This window comes from Mustelus asterias, chromosome 26, assembly GCF_964213995.1.
Source record: "Mustelus asterias chromosome 26, sMusAst1.hap1.1, whole genome shotgun sequence".
Classification (NCBI taxonomy): Eukaryota; Metazoa; Chordata; class Chondrichthyes; order Carcharhiniformes; family Triakidae; genus Mustelus; species Mustelus asterias.
In genome coordinates, this window is record NC_135826.1 from 6,360,525 (window position 1) to 6,382,446 (window position 21,922).

General features: G+C 45.8%; 1 protein-coding gene across 4 annotated transcripts in view; it reads right to left on the minus strand.

Moving 5' to 3' along the window:
• matk (megakaryocyte-associated tyrosine kinase) overlaps positions 1–21,922 on the minus strand; it is a 95,441-nt gene that overhangs the window by 59,513 nt on the left and 14,006 nt on the right. The window contains exon 1 of one of the 4 annotated variants that reach the window (XM_078198119.1): positions 3,899–4,012. The exons of the other annotated variants lie outside the window; for them this stretch is intronic. The gene's annotated coding sequence lies outside the window, so the exon portion shown is untranslated. Of the gene's footprint in view, positions 1–3,898; positions 4,013–21,922 lie in introns of those variants that run through there. 4 annotated transcript variants of the gene reach the window in all.

A 21,922-nucleotide genomic window follows, 5' to 3' on the forward strand; every position in this document is an offset into this window, starting at 1 on the left:
AAATCCCCTAGTCGCCACATTCCGGCACCTGTTCGGGTACACTGAGGGAGAATTTGGCATGGGCAATGCACCTAACCTACACATTTTTTGGACTGAGGGAGGAAACCAGAGCACCCAGAGGAAACCCACACAGACATAGGGAGGATGTGGAAGGTAATGTCGCCATAATCCCAAATGATCATAGGCTGCTTTCCCCTTTGAGAAGGAGAGCTGATTGGTGGTGATTTAACCTGAGCATCACCGTACCTCAGGCAAGGGGCAAGGCTGAGAAGGTTCATGAATTACTTCAGCCAGCTTGGGAATTGAACCCACACTGTTGGTATCACTCTGCATCACGGACCAGCTGTCCAGCCAACTGAGCTAACCAACCGCCAAGTGCTAACCAACACTGAACTTGAAGTGAGGGAACTTCCAATGAGGGCGTTGCTATGGTGCAAGTTGTAAGAATACAGATGTGTTTTTTTCATTAATCTAATGCTGAACAGGTACAGAAGAGTTCATGTTACAGAACTGGGTTGAAATGTAATGCTTTCAAATCCTGTCCTATCCCCTCAAAGGCTCTGATAACATTGGAGAGGATGAATTTAAGGGCTGGAGTCATTGTCCTGCAAGGATAGGCATAGATATGTTATTCAATAAATAAGTTAGTTTCAGCTAAAAGGGCTAGAAGGTAAAAACACATAGGAAAGGATTGTAGAAATAATTTAGATGCTAAACAGGTGGCTATAGGCATAAGATGAAATGTAGACTGTTGCCTATGAAGCTTTGAGATGAATATTTTGAAACAATAATAAATAAAGTTAATTATCAGATGTGTTAATTGTAGAAACACTGGGTTTCCAAACACTGACAAGGACTTGTAACGAACAATACTTCATTCACGGGCTGAGCAGCAACTCCAAGATTATGCTCTGCCCACACTCCCAGGGAGAATCATAGAATCTACAGTGCAGAAGGAGGCCATTTGGCCCATCGAGCCTGCAATGACACCAATCCCACTCAGGTGCTGTCCTATTCCCGTAACCCCACATATTTACCTTTCTAATCCCCCTGACACTAAGGGGAAATTTAACATGGCCAATCAACCGAACCCGCACATCTTTGGACTGTGGGAGGAAACCAGAGCACCCGCAGGAAACCCACACAGACACGGGGAGAATGTGCAAACTCCACACAGACAGTCACCCGAGGCCGGAATTGAACTACAGGTGTGATTCTACAGTCCTTGGCGCTATGAGGCAGCAGTGCTAACCACTGTGCCACCCCTTAGAACTCCCACACCCCTGTCACATGACCCTTTTTTGTAGCCGCCTCATCATGTCATCACATGACCACTCGCTCTACAATAAAGTCTCCAGCTTTATGAGTCTGGTGAAATGATAAGGAAGGAATTATCTGAACAAAAGTATTTTTCAACAAAAGGGTATGCTTCAAACAGATGTACAGATGACAGAAAGTGGGTTCTCTCCACATCGTGAAATGTGTCCCTCCTGGATATTTTGAAATGCTGAGATTTAGTTTGTGGAATCGATGTCTCTGTGCCCACCTCTGTAACTTATACTTTTCTTTATATTGTTAGGGACCAGATCAGAAACTCCAAGATATATTGTGAAGTTAGCCTAGACCCCAACTTTAATTGATTTTGGCATTGATGCCAGCATAAGATGTTTCACTCCAGGTGTGATTCTACTGAGCCACTAGATAGTTTTTATTAAAACAAACTTTATTTAAGAACACAGAATACAACAAAAAGAATTAGCATAACTTTTACCAATTAAAATATTTAAATATGACAACGTTTAATTCTTAACAGCAATCTATCTCTATAGTTCCAATAAAAGCAATATTCCCATCGACATAAATCCTACTTGAGAACCAATTAGCACCAAAAAGAGATATGCTCACATCCATGCTAGTTTTCTAGCCTTTTAACCCCTCTGGACAGACACAGAAAGACACTTGCCTTCTGACTCCCATAAAGCAGTTTTCAGAGCAAGATATATCCTCAAATAGCAGAACTTCAGAGAAATAAATCTAGTTTCTAGCAGATCCCAATCTCCAGACTCCAGGGAGAGAAAGAGTTACTTCTCTATGCAGTCTCCAATCAGCAACTGACTTGATTTATCTGTGTAAGTCTAGTCCTGCCCAGGCATTAGACTTCATTTGTCAATCAACCTAATCAAGCCCCACTCTGAAAAGCCCCAGGGAAAACACTAAAATAACAACACTGCATTATACCAGATTAAAACAAATATTTTAGTAATTATGATCAATTATGCTGCTGTACTAACAACAGAGCTGCCGAATGCAGACAAAATGGCACTGATGATAAAACAAACTGCTAAAACAGATCCTGCGTAAGAAACATGACCCAAATACATTTCTTAAAGGCACAGTTTCATCACAATATACAATTACCTAGAAACTATAGCACATATACAGACCATTTGGCCCAACTGCTCGGGGCTGGAGTTTATGCTTCTCACAAGCCTCTGCTCATATTATTTCATTTCACCCCATCAAAGTATAATTCTTAACAGCTATCTATCTTGATAGTTCCAATTTAAGCAATATTCCCACAGACATAAATCCTACTTCAGAACCAATTAGCATCAAAAAGAGATATGCTCATTGGGATGCTAGTTTTCCAGCCTTTTATCACTTTTTTTCTTATGAGGAAGGGTTAAGATGCAGGACATCACCAATGGCAGAACAAGAGAGATGCGGTAAATCACAAAGAAGTGGTCAGACAATACCAAGCTTAGGTTTAAAATATTGATAAGGAAAGGAAGTCAAGAGGTCCGTGGGTTTGAAGTACTCTGAAATAGTTAATCAGAATAGGGAACCACAGGCTGAGTCTATATTTCACAGGAAATGAGGATTATGTGTGGGCACTTAGAGCTTGGGAGAAATAAGAACAAAAAAGCCAAGAGGAGGTTTGACCTCACCAGTGCTGAGAGATCGGAATAACTCCATGTGAGAGAGACCTGATTATTTAATCAGTCCAGCAAACAACATGACTTCAAATAAATCGGAAATAATAATTGCAAGAAAAACTTCTAAGTAAACCATGGGTGGGCAAAGAAGGTTGAAATAACAAAACTAATTACTTCCCTTATTTCAGGATAATGAAGCTCTAATCTTTCCTGCACTCTGTGAGAATGACATACATATACCCTGGGAGAAGTACACCACCAGCCTGGAATGTACCTCCAATGGGAAATGTTATCTCGCCCCAGAAGGCAGAACACAGAGGCTTCTGGCAGACGCTTCTTTGGGACACAATTAGCATCAGAACCTGGCCACAGCTCACGTAACATCCAGAGCTTTGCCACTGAATGCTGGAGCACATGACTTCCGAATATGCACAGCAGGACAAGGGGATAAAGGTGTATGGGCCCCACACTGTTGAAAATATGACCCTGCCCAGCCAGCCTTGCCCAACCCCAGTTACTGGCTTAGTCTATGCTGTATTCTCAGCTTCTCCCTTTCTTTCCTCCTGCGTAGGGGATTTAATCGAAGTAGAGTGTGGTTGATTGTCCCTTTCAGAGCAACACAGCAGAGTAAGGGTCACACGGCCCGGTGTGACTAATGGGGACTCTGGGTATGGACTCATCTCATGGAGAAAGGTTCTTAGGCAGAGAGACATTTTGGGAGCTAGGTACAGCCAAGAGGCTGCTATATAATTCTTATTAATAAATATATTTTCTGTTCTCTAGTGAAGTCTGTGAAAGGCTATTTTTACATTGACCAGGAGAAAGTTGGTTTAAATGCTGATTAAGCTGTTGTTGTGGGTGCGACAAGTGTGACTCGAGGGAGGAGTGGAGAGAATTTGACTTAACTATTCCCCCTTCTAAGCTGCAATTATCACTACCCACCCTGTACCATCAACACTCACCTGTCCTCCAGCCCCACATCTTGTTTTTCTTTTCCTAAGACCCCAGAATTGGAGAAACCCTCACCTCCTTCAGTTTTTCACTTCTCTTACAATCAATACACAGACTCTTAAATCTCAATTCAGAAGCCAGGAAACCACAGCTTCCTGATTCAAACCAGTGACGCGTGCGTCAATGCAGCAAAATATCAGAAGTTGATCAATTGTTTCAAAAGAGCCGCCATTTCATAACTGTCTTGGACAATCGCAAAAGAGAACTGAGTGGGCCAAACTGAAGGTCAATTGGACATGCATTTGTAGCACAGGATGACTATCACTTATATGAGAGAGGAAAATTGGAAAGAAAGAACACCTTTCCGAATATCCCAAAGTGCTCCGCAGCCAATTAAATGCTTTGGAAATGTAGTCACTGTTGTGTCATAATCACCATTGGCTGCCCCTCGTTTGGAGGATGACATCTTCTCGGGGTCATGTGCTTCTGCCTTGGATCATCACATGACTCATCAGGCTGATTCTCGACACGCAAGTCTTCGGGCTCATGGGGCACCATGTCGCAAGTGGTAGTGGAATCTGGAGTACAGGATTTGACTCCTTTTCTCTGCCACCATTCTGCCTCATCATTGTGACATTGTTACTCAAGTTGGTTTTTTTTGTTTATTTATTAGTGTCACAGTAATGGGGCGGCATGCTGCCTCACAGCGTTGGTTTCCTCCCACAGTCCAAAGATGTGTGGGTTAGGTTGATTCATAGAGTCAGAGGTTTACAGCATGGAAACAGGCCCTTCGGCCCAACTTGTCCTTGCCGCCCTTTCTTTTTAAAACCCCTAAGCTAATCCCAATTGCCCGCATTTGGCCCATATCCCTCTATACCCATTTTACCTATGTAACTGTCTAAATGCTTTTTAAAAGACAAAATTGTACCCGCCTCTATGACTACCTCTGGCAGCTTGTTCCAGACACTCACCACCCTGTGTGTGAAAAAATTGCCCCTCTGGATACTTTTGTATCTCTCCCCTCTCACCTTAAACCTATGCCCTCTAGTTTTAGACTCCCCTACCTTTGGGAAAAGATATTGACTATCAAGCTGATCTGTGCCCCTCATTATTTTATAGACCTCTATAAGATCACCCCTCAGCCTTCTACGCTCCAGAGAAAAAGTCCCAGTCTATCCAGCCTCTCCTTATAACTCAAACCATCAAGTCCGGGTAGCACCCAGGTCGGTGGTGACGTTCACGAGGGGTCATAGGTTCAAGGTGAGGTGGGGGGGGGGGGGGGAGAGGTCTAACAGGGATATCAGAAGGACGTATCTTACACAGAGGGTGGTGGGGGCCTGGAATGCGCTGCCGGGCAAGGTGGTGGAGGGGGACACACTGGGAACGTTTAAGACTTACCTAGATAGCCACATGAACGGAGTGGGAATGGAGGGATACAAAAGAATGGTCTAGTTTGGACCAGGGAGCAGCGCGGGCTTGGAGGGCCGAAGGGCCTGTTCCTGTGCTGTATTGTTCTTTGTTCTAAAACTTTTCTGCACTCTTTCTAGTTTAATAATATCCTTTCTATAATAGGGTGAACAGAACTGTACACAGTATTCCAAGTGTGGCCTTACCAATGTCTTGTACAACTTCAACAAGACGTCCCAACTCCTATATTCAATGTTTGGCCAATGATTGGCCATGCTAAATTGACCCTTGTGTCAGGGGGATTATCAGGGTAAATGAGGGTTACGGGAATAGGGCTTGGGTGGGATTGTGGTCAATACAGACTCGATGGGCCAAACTGCCTCCTCTGTACTGTAGGGATTCTATGATTCTGTTCTATTCTAAGTAGACTTACATTAACATTGCAATGAAGTTACTATGAAAATCCCCTGGTTGCCACACTCCAGCGCCTGTTTGGCTACACAGAGAATTCAGTACGGCTAATCCACCTAACCAGCACGTCTTTTGGACTGTGGGAGGAAACCCACGAGACATGGGGAGAACATGCAGACACCTCACAGACAGTGACCGGGAATCGAACCTGGGTCCCTGGCACTGTGAGTCAGCAGTGCTAACCACTGTGCCACCGAGCTGCCTGTTGCAAGTTCCTTTCAGCCATTAACATCAAAGCTGCGTGCTTCAAGGGAGATTGAGTGTTTTTGAAGTGTTCTCTTTTTACTTGCCAGGCACGCTGACCATTAGAGAATTGAGCAAACAGCATTTAATAAGGGAAGTGGCTAACTGACCACCAGGACACAGAGTCCTGTCCAAAGTCATTTTGCAAGAGTTTCGCCAGAACGCTTTGTGGAATTGGCTTCATGTCGGACACTGGATTTGTTTGATGGTCCTCCCATTGATTCCAGAGGAAATTGCAGAGGCGTTGGTGATATAATTTCTCTTGTGATTTTATGTGTTGCTGATACACAGTCCAGGCCTCAGTGTGGCACAAGAGCAGTGACAACAACTGCTCTGTACATTAGGACTTTATATAAGACCCTCGTCAGACCCCACTTGGAGTACTGTGCTCAGTTCTGGTCGCCTCATTACAGGAAGGATGTGGAAAAGATTGAAAGGGTGCAGAGGAGATTTACAAGGATGTTGCCTGGATTGAGTGGCATGCCTTGAGGATACAAAGAACAAAGAACAATACAGCACAGGAACAGGCCCTTCGGCCCTCCAAGCCCGTGCCGCTCCCTGGTCCAAACTAGACCATTCTTTTGCATCCCTCCATTCCCACTCCGTTCATATGGCTGTCTAGATAGGTCTTAAACGTTCCCAGTGTGTCCGCCTCCACCACCTTGCCTGGCAGCACATTCCAGGCCCCCACCACCCTCTGTGTAAAATATGTCCTTCTGATATCTGTGTTAAACCTCCCCCCTTCACCTTGAACCTATGACCCCTCGCGAACGTCACCACCGACCTGGGGAAAAGCTTCCCACCGTTCACCCTATCTATGCCTTTCATAATTTTATACACCCCTATTAAGTCTCCCCTCATCCTCCGTCTTTCCAGGGAGAACAACCCCAGTTTACCCAATCTCTCCTCATAACTAAGCCCCTCCATACCAGGCAACATCCTGGTAAACCTCCTCTGTACTCTCTCCAAAGCCTCCACGTCCTTCTGGTAGTGTGGCGACCAGAACTGGACGCAGTATTCCAAATGCGGCCGAATCAACATTCTATACATCTGCAACATCAGACCCCAACTTTTATACTCTATGCCCCGTCCTCTAAAGGCAAGCACGCTATATGCCTTCTTCACTACCTCCTCCACCTGTGATGTCACCTTCAAGGATCTGTGGACTGAGGGAGGCTGAGGGAGCTCGGTCTTTTCTCCTTGGAGAGACGTAGGATGAGAGGAGACCTAATAGAGGTATACAAGATGTTGAGAGGCATAGATCGGGTGGACTCTCAGAGGCTTTTTCCCAGGGTGGAAATGGCTGCTACAAGAGGACACAGGTTTAAGGTGCTGGGGGGTAGGTACAGGGGAAATGTTAGGGGGAAGTTTTTCACACAGAGGGCGGTGGGCGAGTGGAATCGGCTGCCGTCAGTGGTGGTGGAGGCAAACTCAATAGGGTCTTTTAAGAGACTCCTGGATGAGTACATGGGACTTAATAGGATGGAGGGTTATAGGTAGGCCTAAAAGGTAGGGATATGTTCGGCACAACTTGTGGGGCCAAAGGGCCTGTTTTTGTATTGTAGTTTTCTATGTTTCACTGAGTTGCGGAGGTCTTTGTTGTCAAGCACTCACTCCCAGAGTTTGTAGAAGGCTGGATTGTGGTGTTGGATCTCTTCAATCATGGTGGGCCTTTTGAGAGGTGGCTGCTAAGGATAGGAAGTGGTCCAGATATTCCAGATTCTTCCCCTCAATATAAATGGAAGGTGGAATATTTGGCTGACCAGGTGTGTGTTAATATTTGAGTTTTGTTTTGGCAACACATTCGGTCCGATTGTCTGTGTGCAGAATTAGAGAGATCGAGAGTGGTTTGCAAATCTGGTGCAGAGTGGGCAATGACACTGCAGTCATCCATGAATCACACACTCACATACATCTCTGGTGGTCAGTTTAGTGAGCAGAGGAGACTGACGTTAAAGAGTTTTCTGGAAGGTACCTATTACTCACACCAGAGGCAGTTGATCTTTGATGAAGTGAGTAGCCACTGTCAGCTAAGACAGTTCTGGTCATGAAGTAATTGCAGCTTTGAGATGAAGCTTTTTAGACGTCCAAATTGTGATTTACTGAGTCAAATGGTTTGGTTGGGTCAATGAAAGTTTATTTATTAGTGTCACAAGTAGGCTTACATTAACACTGCAATGAAGTTACTGTGAAAATCCCCTAGTCACCACCCTCTGGCGCCTTTTCGATAACACGGAGGAGAATTTAGCATGGCCAACACACCTAACCAGCACGTCTTTTGGACTGAGAGAGGAAACCAGAGCACCCGGAGGAAACCCATGCAGACATGGGGAGAATGTGCAAACTCCGCACAGACAGCGACCCAAGCCAGGGATCGAACCCAGGTCCCAGGCACTGCAGGGCAGCAGTGCTAATCACTGTGCTGCTCAATGCAATGCAATGAAGAGTTCCTGATGTTGCTCTCAATATTTTTCTTGGATTTGTCTGGCAATAGAGACCACATCGAGGTTCCTCAGGAAGGTGTTAAGCCAAACTGTGTCTCTGGGAGGATTTCCTCAGTCGCAGGAAGTAGGCAATTCAGGAGAATGTGTGTCAGGACTTTTCCTGCTATGAACAAGCGGGAAATACCTCAAAAGTTTCCACAACATGATTTTTCTCCCTGCGATAGTTACAAATGTCACATCCCTGAAGTTGTTGGGATGTGGGTGGGAGCAGAGAAGAAAATTATTTTTCCTCCGAATCTGAAGTTTGGGAGCTTGGAGACTTGAGGTGAGCAAATGTCTGTCCTTTTTGAAAAGCTGGGATACCTTCGGGGCCACAGGCTATTGTTGTTTTTCACCTGTTTGACTACCTGTTGCAGCTCTCCCATCAATGGCAGTTGACTCGTAGATCCTACCATGGGGTACAGGGGATTAAGCTGGAGAGAAATAGCTGGCGCTCCGGATTCATGGTTGAGGAGTTGCTCAAAGTCTTATTTTTGGTGGTGACAGATGGCACTGCCATCCTCAAGAAGAGAAGTACCACCCTCTGAGCAAAGGGGATTCTGTCCAGTTGACCTGGGTCTATGGATAGTCCTCGTGGCTTCAAAACTGCTTTGCATGTCCTGATGGTCAGCATTTTGCTGGATCTCTCCGACTTTCTCTTCCCACCCCCTGTCCTTTCTCATCTGGCTTTGCCTTTGGTCTTCAGCCTTGATCTTTTGGAATGCTGCCTTCTTGATTTGCGACCTTGGGTTGTTCTGCAGGGAAGGCTGCTTATTCTGGTCCAGGAAGTCACATATTTAAGAATAAGGAACTTTGAAGACAACCTCAGTTGGGTCCCTGGGATCATAATGGAAAAAACGGGGCCCATGTCTTACAAGGTCCATGTGCAGGGCAAAATTGTCAGAAATACTTGGACCGTCTCAGGAGTAAGGAGCCTGTGCCAGTGCAAACCTCATCACCAGCCATGGGGGTGACAATTGTCAGCATCAATCCACAACTGGAAGCTGACCCCACGCCTGTCCCTCCGAGTGATGAGGACACAGATTCCAAGACGGAAGCGGAAGGGACCAGCGCCCAACTATAGAGAGACCTCAAGAGGAGCCAGAGTTGGTGGCTTTACAATGCTCCCTTCGGAAGTGAAGGTCTCTAATCTGCTTCACAACCCCTGATCCTGTCCTGTCTCCACTCAACCCCAGACCGATCGCCAGGTGGCAGAGGAGACCCCCCCCCCCCCCCCCCCCCCCCCAACCTCCCTGCCAGGAGTATGGGGGAAGAAATGAACTTGAAGGGGGGAGGGATGTTCTGATGGCCATGGGGGATCGTCAACAGATCTCCCTGTGGGCCTTGTTAAATATGAAATCCCCTATTAGGTGAGTGGGGGCTCGTCCAATAGAGAAGGAGCTGTGCAGAGGGTTTAAAACTAGCTGGCTCCACTCAGGCCAGCAGTCGATAGACTTGGGGCTGACCTGTACACTGGAGCCATTGAACAGCACTTGACTACCACTGTAAATAAAGGGTGATTGGTGTTTGAGGACTGGCCTCAGTAGGGTTATTACGAAAATGCAACAGTCATTTGTGTAGTTTCCAGTTTCCAGAACCGGAAAATTATTTATATTGCCAGCTAATCAATTTGAGTGACGCTGGTTGAGGGATAGTTAACCAGGAAAACTTCCTCTTTCCTTTTTCAAATGACACTATGGAATCTTTCACATCCGTCACAGAGGGCAAATAGAGGTTGTTTAAATGTCACCCCAAAGGCGGCAGCTCTGACAGTGCTGCACTCCCTCAGAGTGAGTCAACCCCTCTATGAATGCCTACTGGCCTCTTCAGCCTGAATCCTGTCCAGTGACTATGTGGAGTTTGCACATTCTCCCCGTGTCTGCGTGGGTTTCCTCCGGGTGCTCCGGTTTCCTCCCACATGCTGTGTCCCCGATGAACGGGTGGATGATGCTAAGTAAATTGCTTTGTGGGAAACCTGAATCATTCTTTCTGGGTTGCAATGATTTTTCACAAGGCTGGGCTATAAAGTTCTGATCATCCACTTCTCCATTTGCCTCGCTGTGGAGAACATGTGTTTTTTTTATAGTTAACTCCTGTAGTTCCTCGTCCCTCTGACACATCTTCACTTCTCTCACTTCAACTTCTTGATCCAAGTCTAATTCCCCCACCACTGTTGGCCATGCCTTTAGCTGCTTGGGCCCCAAGCTCTGGGATTCCCCTCGCTCAAGTTCTCTGCCTCTTGGTATTCCTCCTTTCAGGCACTTCCGAAAGCCAAGTGTTCGGTCAAATGCCCTAATACATGGCTTGATGTTATATTTCAGGTGAGATTTTCCAGCTTGATCTACCGCGGGATCAGAGATTCCTGCCTGAAGTCAACGGTCCTTTTGCCAGTCTGTCAACTTTTCCATCTTGTCCGCGATGATTCCCACAGCAGGCAGGGCCAGCCTTTGCCAAAGCCTCCCGTGAAGAACCTTAGGATGCTTTGTTACATTAAAGGCGCTACGTAAATATAAGTTGTTGTTCTTGTTACGGTGCCTCACAAATGCAAGTTGTTGCTGTTGTGGAAAGCAGAGAGTTGGCAGATTATATTACAGAATCACAATTTAGTGACCACAAAACGCTGAAGCAGCTGATCAGTGGAGTCTGATTGCACTTTTTATTCTTTGCTCTGACCGCTTCATTGTAAAAATAATGGACAGCTGTACAGAAACTGTTTAAACTTCGCAGATCCTATTGTGCCAAGGTGGCGGTAGCACGTCACAATTCACACAAGGAGTTCAAGTCGTTGTGCTCTTTTTACATGCACATTGTAGCCTGGAGCTGCAAAGGTCGAGTCACCAACATTATTTTCATCACACGGTTGACTATGAATCACTTTTCCTTTTACCGTGGTTAGCACTGCTGCCTCACAGTGCCAGGGACTCAGTTTCGATTCCCGGCTTGGGTCACTGTCTATGTGGAGTTTGCATGTTCTCTCCGTGTCTGCGTGGGTTTCCTCCGGGTGCTCCGGTTTCCTCCCACAGTCCAAAAGACGTGCTGGTTAGATGCATTGGCCGTGCTAAATTCTCCCTCAGTGTACCGGAACAGGCGCCAGAGTGTGGCGACCAGGGGATTTTTATAGTAACTTCATTGCAGTGCTAATGTAAGCCTACTTGTGACACTAATAAATCAATTTTAAAACTTTAACATGTGTTGGAAGGATTTGCACGTTGATAGTCAAACTGTTTGGCCCCGTCATGCACACAACTTCCTTGGCCTTCATACCCTGAAGTGGGACTCAAACCCACAGATTCTGACTCAGAGGCAGAGATGCTACCCACTGGGTCACAAGACCTCCTCTTAGTGTGCCATCACCTCAGCAGGAATTTCCCTCAGGCAGATCCTCTAATTGTCACGTCAAGAGAATCAATGGAATCTCCCTTTCTGGTTTGTCTCGGGAACTTTGATCATCTTCAGTCAAAGTTATGACAAATTCTATGCCTAGTCTGAAAACTCACAACCTCTGCTGTCTAGAAGGACAAAGACAATGAAAATCCACCCCCTGGAGGTCCTCCTCCAACTCACTCACCATCCTGACCTGGAAATATATCACCGTTCCTTCACTGTCACTGGGTTAAAATCCTGTAAACATAACAGCAGTATAGGTGTACCCACACCACTGCAGCTTTTCACCACCACCTACTAACGGGCTATTAGGGATGGGCAATAAATGCTGGCCTAGCCAGCGACACCCACATCCCATAAGTGAATTTAAAAAAGTAAAAATGAACACGAACGGAAGGGGAAAAGAATGCTTCATTCTAAAAGTCAGAAGTTACCTTTAACCGTGAATTCTTTCTCAGGTATTTGTACACAGCAATCTCCCACAAGCAGCAAATGTAAATTGAGACCAGTTAATGGGTTTTGGAGGTGTTAGTGGAGGGATGAATGTTGGCCAGTTCATCAGGAGAGCTCAGTACAGACTCCTAAATTGAGACAAATGAAATGAAAATTTTGAAAATGCTCCTTGGTACATTTTAAAAATGAAACGGAGTGCCGCTGATATTGGACAACAGCCAGGATTTGTCTTGGGAGAGATCACATTTTGATGTGTGATCTATTTGTTTTAAATTGGGACTTAGGTTTGTACTTGCACTTATCCCTAGTACCGAAAAAAAAAAACACGGGAGGGAAGTTTGGTTCTCGAATGTGACTTTGAATCAAGTATTCGGAGACCACAGGTCAGATTGATCCACAGATTACAGGTCAAACTGATCCACTAATCTCAGGCCTGACTGAACCATTGATAGAGTTTTAACAACACCAGGTTAAAGTCCAACAGGTTTATTTGGTAGCAAATACCATTAGCTTTCGGAGCGCTGCTCCTTCGTCAGATGGAATACTCCATCTGACGAAGGAGCAGCGCTCCGAAAGCTAATGGTATTTGCTACCAAATAAACCTGTTGGACTTTAACCTGGTGTTGTTAAAACTCTTACTGTGTTCACCCCAGTCCAACGCCGGCATCTCCACATCATGAACCATTGATCACAGGTGAAAGTGAGCCACTGATCACAGGTCTAACTAATCCATTGGCCATTGGAACTGGCAGTAACAAAGTTTTGCGGAGCTGCATTCCAGGAAGATGTTGGGAAGTTTAAACCCTGCGCTGGTTTTCTGTTGCTGACAATTGAACGTGAGCTGGGTGTGTGTCGCCACTCCCTCCCTTTCGGAACTCCCTCCATTTCCCACACTGTCAGCTGCTGCGATCGAAGGAAAGGGAAAGCTAAAGGAGGTGAGGAATTCCACATCTTAATGATAAAACACAGCCGGAGGAAATGGCTTTTAGACTGGATTAGCCACGCCTAAATGCTGATTCATAGAATCCTACAGTGCAGGAGGCGGCCATTTGGCCCATCAAGCCTGCACCGACCACAATCCCACCCATGCCCTATCCCCATAACTCCACATATTTATCCCGCTAATTCTCCAACCTAAGCATCCCGGGACACTAAGGGGCAATTTAGCATGGCCAATGCACCTAATTCGCAATGTGTGAGTTAGATTGATTGGCCATGCTAAATTGACCCTAGTGTCAGGGGGATTAGCAGGGTAAATATGTGGGGTCAAGAGAATAGGGCCTGGGTGGGATTGTGGTTGGTGCAGACTCAATGGGCTGAATGGCCTCCGTTTGCACTGTAGGGATTCTATGCATTCTATCCATAGGAGGGAAACTGAAGCACCCGGAAGAAACACACGCAGACACGGGGAGAACGTGCAAACTCTACACAGACAGTGACCCAAGCCAGGAATCGAACCCAGGTCCCTGGAGCTGTGAGGCAGCAGTGCTGACCACTGTGTCACCGTGCCACCCTGACTGTGGGAAGCCCAAAGTGGAAAAATGTTGGTGCCTCATTGAGTAGCACAATAAACCAGCAAAATAAATAAAAGGCCGGGCTAGATCACTGCGGGAGTGACAGGAGATTGTAAGGACCCAGAATGATTGTATGAAGTTTCACAGAGAGCAAGACCACCACCTCCCCAAATGTTGATCCCGTATCTTTATCACCCTACAGTGTTCCTGTATCTCCACATTGCCCTCAAAATCCTCAGTATCTGCTGTTCTAACCTATTGAGCAGACCCTTCCAGTCCTACTGAAGATGACTCCTCCCCCCCCCCCAACCATGGCAGGCTCCCCGGCGACGAAACAGGTGAGTCACCCAAAATGCCGTCGACATTGGTGGGACCAGTGGCTAATGTCGAGCCGTCTCCACTGCCAGCAGACATGCTGTGGGGTGAGGGATTGTGAGGGGGGGGGGGGGGGGGGGGGGGGGCGCGGTGTGTGTGAGGGAGTGGAATCCAGCCCATTGTTTCTGTGGAATTGTGGAATTCCTCATCCCCTTCAGCTTTCCCATCCATAGAATTGCGTGGGCTTCTTAAAACCCAACTGCTGCGGTTCCTCTTCCCACACCTGTGGACCGTGTAGCTGATAGGTTAAAATTACAAAGGGTTATCGATAGACTAGGTGAATGGGCAAAACTGTGCCAGATGAATTTCAATCTAAAAACAAGTGATAGGTTATTCACTTTGAACCAAAAAAGGACCGATCAGGGTATTTTCTAGATGTTATGATGTTAAATATAGTAGATGTCCGAAGAGCCATGAAGGTTCAGGTGCATAGATCTTTAAAATGGGGAGGTGACGGCCTAGCGGTATTATCGCTAGTTTATTAATCCAGAAACTCAACTAATGTTCTGGGGACCCGGGTTCAAATCCCGCTACAGCAGATGGTGGAATTTGAATTCAATTTAAAAATATCTGGAATTAAGAATCTACTGTTGATCATGAAACCATTGTCAGAAAACCCATCTAGTTCACTTATGTCCTTTAGGGGAGGAAATCTGCCATCCTTACCTAGTCTGGCCCACATATGACTCTCAGCAATGTGGTTGACTCTCAACTGCCCTTGGGCAACTAGGGATGGGCAATAAATGCTGGTGAGCCAGTGACTCCCATGCCCCACGAATGAATACAAGTGCAAAAAATCATCAAGAAGGCAAATGGAATGCTGGCCTTTATATTGCGAGGACTGGAGTATAAGGATGCAGAGGTTATGCTGCAGCTTTACAAAACCCTGGTTAGACCCCACTTGGAGTTACTGTGAGCACATCGGGGCACGACACCTTAGGAAGGATATATCGGCCTTGGAGGGAGTGCAGCGTAGATTTACAAGGATGATACCTGGACTTCAGGGGTTTAATTATGAGGAGAGATTATACAAATTAGACCTGTTTTCTCTGGAATTTAGAAGGTTAAGGGATGATCTCTGATCGAAGTATTCAAGATACTAACAGGAAAAGACAGGGTAGATAAAGACAGGGTATTTCCACTGGTTGGAGATTCTAGAATTAGAGGGTACAGTCTAAAAATTATGGCCAAAACGTTCAGGAGAGATGTTTGGAAGCACTCCTACACACAAAGCATGTAGATAAATTTGTGTTAAGCAAAGAAAGGTATTAAGGGATATGGGCCAAAGGCAGGTATATGGAGTTAGGCCACAGCTCAGCCATGATCTCACTGGGGAGAATGGTGGAACAGGTTCGATGGGCTGAATGGCCTACTCTTGTTCCTATGTACCCAGTGCTGCACAAGGCAGATTTTTATCTATTCCCATGGTGAGGTTTTTCCAGCAACAGGTTGCTAGCCTGTTGCCAGAGTCTTATAGCTTGAGAGGCACAACTCTACATCCAGCATAGCTGACAACGAGACTCTCCCTCTCATACCGCCTGTCATTGGCGCGTGTTGGAAACATTTTGCAGGTTGATACTCAACCTGTTAGGAACGTACCTCCCTTCACCATCAGGTCCTGGAGTGGGACTTGAATCCAGAGCTTCTTGTTCAGAGGCAAGGACATTACCCACTGCACCACAAAGACCTCCTTAATAGAATCATAGAATCCCTACAGTGCAGAAGGAGGCCATTTGGCCAATCAAGTGTGCACCCTAACCCCATAACCCCATGCATTTACCCTATCTAGTCCCTCTGACACTAAGGGGCAATTTAGCATGGCCAATCCAGCTAGCCCGCACATCTTTGGACTGTGGGAGGAAACCGGAACACCCCGAAGAAACTCACGCAGACACGGGGAGAACGTGCAGACTCCACACAGACAGTGACCCAAGCTGGGAATTGAAACCTGGGCCTGTGGCGCTGTGAGGGCAGCAGTGCTAACCACCGTGCCGCCTGTAAATCCAACAACAGTCTATCTAAAATCATTACTTCCTGATTTGGCTCCTCTCTCATTGTGTAGCAATATCCTGCATTAATGAGCTTTTGGCCCCTGTTCAATGAGCAGAAACACTTCTCACTTGAGACAAGTAAATAAAATTATGTTTACATAGAGTGCAGGGACGGGGAGGTACTGGATGGCAGCAAAATTACTGAGGAAAAGGACAAAACAAAAAATGGAAAAGGGAAAACCAAGGGTGGCAATACTTCAGATAAAAGTAACGCTTGTGAAAAATTAACTTGGCCAGAGAAGGCGAGCAGTCTTAAATGAGAGGATTACAAAGTTGAAGAGATTCTTCCAATGGGAGGTAGCTGAGTCCCTTCCAGTAAGGAGGGCACTGATCCGTTGGGACTGTACGGAGCAGGATTAGATTTGTAAAGTTGACTGTAAACACACAATTAGGAGTCTTCACTGTTTAGTCACGCTGTTGAAACTCAGGCATTGCAGAATTTGTTCTGGAATTAGAATATTTATAGAAGTGTCTCCATAATTACCAGTGGTAGAAATGAGCAGCAAGCAGTTGAATCCAAGCTGAACAAGCCAAGTTATCGTGCAAAATGGCATGTGTAAGAAGCAAGTTGTATATAAGGGTGCCTAAAACCACCATGTATCTGGTTGCTATTTTCACCCTTCTCTTACTGTCAGATTAGATTATCAAGAATCTAAGAGCACCATTTACTTTCCTAATCGCTTGTTGTGCCTGTCTGTTAATTTGCTGTGATTTGTGGACGGGGACACCCAGGACCTTGGGAATACTAACAATTCCCAGTCCCTTACCATTTTAACAACATTCTGCTGTTCTGTTTTACCTACCAGGGTGGCTAACTTCACACTTCTCCACCTTGTATTCCATCTACTACAGTCTTATCCATTCAGTTGACCGGTCTCTATCTCTGGTCTACACTCCAGGACATTGGTGAGGCCACACCTGGAGTATTTTGTGCAGTTTCAATGTCCTTATCTGAGGAAGGATGTCCTTGCTATAGAGGGAGTGCAGCGAAGATCTGCCAGGCTGATTCCTGAGATGGCAGGTGTGTCTTTTGAGGAGAGACTAAATTGGTTAGGATTATATTCATTGGAGTTTAGAAGAGTTAGAGGGGATCTCATAGAAACTTATAAAATTCTAACAGGGTTAGGCAGGGTCGATTCAGAAAGAATGTTCCCAATGGTGGGGGAGTCCAGAACTAGGGGTCATAGTTTGAGGATAAGGGGTAAACCTTTTAGAACTGTGGTGAGGAGAAGTTTCTTCACCCAGAAGGTGGTGAATCTGTGGAATTCACTACCACAGAAAGTAGTTAACACCAAAATATGGTGTGATTTCAAGAAGAAATTAGATACAGCTCTTGGGGCTAAAAGGTTCGAGGGATATGGGGGGGAAAGGGAGATCTGGATATTGAATTTGATGATCAGCCATCATCAAAATGAATGGCGGAGCAGGCTCGAAGAGCCGAATGGCCTCCTCCTGCTTCTAGTTTCTGTTTCTTGACCTTTGCAGCCTTTTTGTGTTCCCTTCACACCTTACTTTCTCAAGAAAATTCTGGGTTCAAACTCCATTGACTGATAGCCCCTGACACTCCCAATGCGATACTGAGGGACTGCTGCATTGTCAGAAATGCTGGGTGGGATATCTAACATGGGGGAGGTGATGGCATCGTGGTATTGTCACTGGACAAGTAATCCAGAGACCCAGGATAATTCTCTGGGGACCTGGGTTCGAATCCCACCATGGCAGATGGTGAAATTTGAATTCAATGAAAATCTGGAATTAAAAGTCTAATAATGACCATGAAACCATTGTCGATTATCATAAAAACCCATCTGGATAACTAGTGCCATTTAGGGAAGGAAATCTGCCACCCTTACCCAATCTGACCTACGTGTAACTTCAGAGCCACAGCAATGTGGTTGACACTTGGCTGTTCTCTGAAATAGTTGACCTCGCCTCTCAGTTCAAGAGCAATTAGGGATGGGCAATAAATGCTGGCCCAGCCAGCAATGCCCACATCCTATGAATAAATTAAGAATAAATTTGTCCCTTTACCAACATTACTAAAGAAAAACTAAATGACTTGGTCATTATTTCTGCTGTTTACAGCACTGTACTTTGCACATTCCCCTTTCTTACTTTACATTAGTGAATACTTCTTGCAAGTCTTCCTTTATTCTTTCAACAATGGCAAAAGTCATGAATGCATTATTTAGGAACATCACAGACCCATATTCCCACGAATCATAGAACATAGAACAGTACAGCACAGAACAGGCCCTTCGGCCCACGATGTTGTGCCGAGCTTTATCTGAAACCAAGATCAAGCTATCCCACTCCCTATCATCCTGGTGTGCTCCATGTGCCTATCCAATAACCGCTTAAATGTTCCTCAAGTGTCTGACTCCACTATCACTGCAGGCAGTCCATTCCACACCCCAACCACTCTCTGCGTAAAGAACCTACCTCTGATATCCTTCCTATATCTCCCACCATGAACCCTATAGTTATGCCCCCTTGTAATAGCTCCATCCACCCGAGGAAATAGTCTTTGAACGTTCACTCTATCTATCCCCTTCATCATTTTATAAACCTCTATTAAGTCTCCCCTCAGCCTCCTCCGCTCCAGAGAGAACAGCCCTAGCTCCCTCAACCTTTCCTCATAAGACCTACCCTCCAAACCAGGCAGCATCCTGGTAAATCTCCTCTGCACTCTTTCCAGCGCTTCCACATCCTTCTTATAGTGAGGTGACCAGAACTGCACACAATATTCCAAATGTGGTCTCACCAAGGTCCTGTACAGTTGCAGCATAACCCCACGGCTCTTAAACTCCAACCCCCTGTTAATAAAAGCTAACACACTATAGGCCTTCTTCACAGCTCTATCCACTTGAGTGGCAACCTTTAGAGATCTGTGGATATGGACCCCAAGATCTCTCTGTTCCTCCACAGTCTTCAGAACCCTACCTTTGACCCTGTAATCCACATTTAAATTACTCCTACCAAAATGAAACACCTCACATTTATCAGGGTTAAACTCCATTTGCCATTTTTCAGCCCAGCTTTGCATCCTATCTATGTCTCTTTGCAGCCTACAACAGCCCTCCACCTCATCCACTACTCCACCAATCTTGGTGTCATCAGCAAATTTACTGATCCACCCTTCAGCCCCCTCCTCCAAGTCATTAATAAAAATCACAAAGAGCAGAGGACCAAGCACTGATCCCTGCAGCACTCCGCTAGCAACCTGCCTCCAATCCGAAAATTTTCCATCCACCACCACCCTCTGTCTTCGATCAGACAGCCAGTTACCTATCCAATCGGCCAACTTTCCCTCTATCCCACACCTTCTCACTTTCATCATAAGCCGACCATGGGGGACCTTATCAAACGCCGTACTAAAATCCATGTATATGACATCAACTGCCCTACCTTCATCAACACACTTAGTTACCTCCTCAAAAAATTCAATCAAATTTGTGAGGCACGACTTGCCCTTCACGAATCCGTGCTGACTATCCCGGATTAATCCGCATCTTTCTAAATGGTCGTAAATCCCATCCCTAAGGACCTTTTCCATCAATTTACCAACCACCGAAGTAAGACTAACCGGCCTATAATTACCAGGGTCATTTCTATTCCCTTTCTTAAACAGAGGAACAACATTCGCCACTCTCCAGTCCTCTGGCACCATCCCCGTGGACAGTGAGGACCCAAAGATCAAAGCCAAAGGCTCTGCAATCTCATCCCTTGCCTCCCAAAGAATCCTAGGATATATTTCATCAGGCCCAGTGGACTTATCGACCTTCAGTTTATTCAAAACTGCCAGTACATCCTCCCACCGAACATCTATTTCCTCCAGCCTATTAGCCTGTAACACCTTCTCTTCCTCAAAAACATGGCCCCTCTCCTTGGTGAACACTGAAGAAAAGTATTCATTCATCACCTCGCCTATCTCTACTGGCTCCATACACAAGTTCCCACTACTGTCCTTGACCGGCCCTAACCTCACCCTGGTCATTCTTTTATTCCTCACATAAGAGTAAAAAGCCTTGGGGTTTTCCTTGATCCGACCCGCCAAGGACTTCTCATGGCCCCTCCTAGCTCTCCTAAGCCCCTTTTTCAGCTCGTTCCTTGCTAACTTGTAACCCTCAATCGAGCCATCTAAACCTTGTTTCCTCATCCCTACATAAGCTTCCCTCTTCCTTTTCACAAGACATTCCACCTCTTTCGTGAACCATGGTTCCCTCACTCAGCCATTTCCTCCCTGCCTGACAGGGACATACCTATCAAGGACACCCAGTATTTGTTCCTTGAAAAAGTTCCACTTTTCATTAGTGCCTTTCCCTGACAGTTTCTGTTCCCAACTTATGCCCCCTAATTCTTGCCTAATCGCATCATATCGCATCAATTCCTGCCTCCCGGACGACCTGGATCCACTACAGTTTGCCTACTGACACAACAGGTCCACAGGAGATGCCATTTCCCTGGCCCTGCACTCAACCCTGGAACACCTAGATAACAAGGACACCTATGTCAGACTCCTATTTATTGACTACAGCTCAGCCTTCAACACTATTATTCCCACAAAACTCATCTCTAAACTCCATGACCTGGGCCTCAGCACCTCCCTCTGTGACTGGATCTTGAGCGTCCTAACTCACAGACCACAATCAGTAACGATAGGCAACAACACCTCCTCCACGATCATCCTCAACACCGGTGCACCACAAGATTGTGTTCTCAGCCCCCTACTATACTCCTTATACACCTATGACTGTGTGGCCAAATTCCCCTCCAATTCGATTTTCAAGTTTGCTTGATCTCAAACAATGACGAGACAGAGAACAGGAATGAGATAGAGAATCTGGTGAACTGGTGCGGCAACAATAATCTCTCCCTCAATGTCAACAAAACGAAGGAGATTGTCATCGACTTCAGGAAGCATAAAGGAGAACATCAATGTCTACATCAATGGGGATGAAGTAGAAAGGGTCGAGAGCTTCACGTTTTTAGGTATCCAGATCACCAACAATCTGTCCTGGTCCCCCCATGCCGACACTATAGTTAAGAACGCCCACCAACTCCTCAACTTTCTCAGAAGACGAAGGAAATTTGGCATTTCAGCTCCGACTCTCACCAACCTTTACAGATGCACCATAGAAAGCATTCTTCCTGGCTGTATCACAGCTTGGTATGGCTCCTGCTCTGCCCAAGACTGCAAGGAACTACAAAAGTTCGTGAATGTAGCCCAATCCATCACGCAAACCAGCCTCCCATCCATTTACTCCGTCTACACTTCCCGCTGCCTCGGCAAAGCAGCCAGCACAATTAAGGACCACACGCACCCCAGACATTTTCTCTATCACCTTCTTCCTTCAGGAAAAAGATACAAAAATCTGAGGTCACGTATCAACCGACTCGAGAACAGCTTCTTCCCTGCTGCTGTCAGACTTTTGAATGGACTTACCTTGCATTAAGTTGATCTTTTTCTACACCCTAGCTATGACTGTAATACTACATCCTGCACTCCCTCGTTTTCTTCTCAATGAACGGTATGTTTTGTCTGTATAGCACGCAAGAAACAATACTTTTCACTGTATGTTAACACGTGACAATAATAAATCAAATCAAAACAAAATCAAATTATAAAGCCGCAGCAGTGCATCCCTGCTTTT